Source organism: Pantherophis guttatus, chromosome 2 (genome assembly GCF_059756535.1).
Source record: "Pantherophis guttatus breed Tessera chromosome 2, ASM5975653v1, whole genome shotgun sequence".
Lineage (NCBI taxonomy): Eukaryota > Metazoa > Chordata > Lepidosauria > Squamata > Colubridae > Pantherophis > Pantherophis guttatus.
Genome location: NC_142064.1, coordinates 58,772,122 through 58,774,361, shown reverse-complemented (window position 1 = coordinate 58,774,361; position 2,240 = coordinate 58,772,122). Strand labels below are relative to the sequence as shown.

General features: G+C 35.1%; 1 long non-coding RNA gene across 1 annotated transcript; it reads left to right on the top strand.

Moving 5' to 3' along the window:
- The first annotated feature begins 664 nt into the window (after positions 1-664).
- Positions 665-1,802, top strand: LOC117661949 (uncharacterized). The gene is made up of 2 exons (XR_004590176.3): positions 665-818; positions 1,505-1,802. It is a non-coding gene; the product is annotated as an uncharacterized LOC117661949 (long non-coding RNA).
- Positions 1,803-2,240: the final 438 nt, after the last annotated feature.

Sequence of the window (2,240 nt, the reverse complement as noted above, 5' to 3'; positions counted from 1 at the left end):
AGCTGCTGCCAGCTGTTAAAGATTCACCTAACCACATATCGTGGAAACATTTGCTAGAATCCAGGAAAAATGGTTCTTCATTAAACTAAATATGTTGCAAATTAAAGCATAGAGTGAAAAAAATGAACTCCTGGGGAGATGCCTAAATACTATTTATTTACCTACTTTTGGTAGGAAACAGAAGTGTCTGCAGAAATGTGTGAGAGAAGTAGGACTGCAACAGCTCATCAAGTATATGCAGTTGATTGTATAAACAAGCCCCAAATTCATGTGAAATAGCTGCACAATCAATCACATGTATGTGGCATATACATATTGCACATTCAATTTCTTCAATGGAATGAAATCCAGCTCTATGCATGGTAAACTTCCATTAGTTACATAAATAGCATGTTTGAAATGTTTTATCTCTTCTTTCATTGATGCAAAAGAGAGCTCAGCTGTATGTTTACGTTTGCCCTACCCTTTATCTGTTTCTACCAGGTCCATTTCCTGTCTGATATACAGCAAGAGAGAAATAAAATTAGTAGAAAGCACTATTTCAGGCCAAAATCTTCCCTTGTTATTCCATGGTTTTCTTTAAAGAAAAAAAAATCCCTTTCTTTGGATTTTGTTTTAGGATGGGATCTTGATTCCGAAAAGTCTGGAAGGAATCACCCTTGCCATCCACATGCATGCCCTCAAAATAGTTGAAAGCTATTTAATAATGCATATGGAAGAACCAGTGACTCCATATATTATAAGGATTGTGGTATGAAGGCCTCCCTGTATTAAACGATACTCTTGGAAATAAATGTGCAACCTGAAGAACAGCCGGGGTAAGTATATTGTTACAAAATAGGTTTTCATAATTTTTTCTTTAAAAAATCCTGAAAATGTTAGCTGCCACCTCTGATATCTCCCCTAATTTGAGCAACTCTTAGCTCCTTAAAAACTAACTCTGTTCACTTAGCAGAACTTGGGAAGCGTCAAGACAGAGAGTCTGAGTTGCACAGCATGTGCAATGCCAGATATGAGTTCTTGCTTTCTTGTCACATAAATGCCTTTTTGTTCCTGTCATCCTCCTCTTTACAAGGTTAATAGAGACTTGTGTCATGCTAATGTATATGAGCCAAGAGCCATTATTCTTGGCTCTTTTAATGTGGGTGTAGAGAAGGCAGCAAAGCATTAATTAAAAGAGATGAATAGCAAATGTATGATTTAACTGGATCAGTTTTCCATGTACTATTGGGTTAGCCTTTGTGCATGATTCTTTATAATTTTCTTTATTGCTTGCTGTTTCATAAAATTAGTCATCCGTAGATAAATATCCGTATTGCGTATTACTATTTGTTCCAATGAAATACCAGAAAATGAAAAACTGAATTGCCTAGTTTTAAAATATGTTATACACCATAGTATGAATAACATAAAAAATACTTAATATAAAATATTGATGAGGGTCACAATGACTAGAACAATTAACAGGCGGTGACAAATTTGACAGGAACATCTGTTGTTACAGGAATTAGCCTAAAAAGGCTAAGAGCTAGCTGGAGAAGATGACTCATTATGTTTACCAACCTCTCTCACACCAAAGAAAGACAACGAGGGTATAAGTGAGAAAATTACTGAAGCATTTTCCAGAGACAAGCTGCTGATTTTGAAAGAGAGGCAAAAAAAACCCCCAACAAAACAAGTGAACTTCAATCTCATTAAGGGAGTTGGCTGATTGTCTGAAGAAAATGTATGTGGAGCTGTGAGTCTGGTGCCTGCTGGAATAGTTTAAGACTTCATCCATATTAATAAAAACATACAAACACACTACATCTCAAATCAGCAAGCTTGTCTTCTAAATGTGAGTACTTATGTAGCCAAACTGCAATCAGCATATTTGAGGGAAACCTTAAATTTGCTGTGAGATAATAAATAAATAAATACTCTTGCCATGAGTGCCTCACCTAAAAAGAAGAAGAAGAAAGGTTTAATGAGACTGCTTAAAGTCCACAAAATACTGGCTGAACATTGAAAAAGGAGAAAGGAAGTAGGTAAGGGGAGAAAGTATGAGGAACATGTTAGACTGGAAGAAAATGTGATTGCCTGTTCCATACAGTACTGCTTTTCTTTTTTAAAAGATTTAAAAAAAAAAATTATTGAAATTTATTATAATACAATACAATACAATCAGTCAGGCAGTGTTACTTTTCTACAGAGGTTAGATTGATTCTTCCTTTATGTTTCATAGTTCCAAATTCCTATAT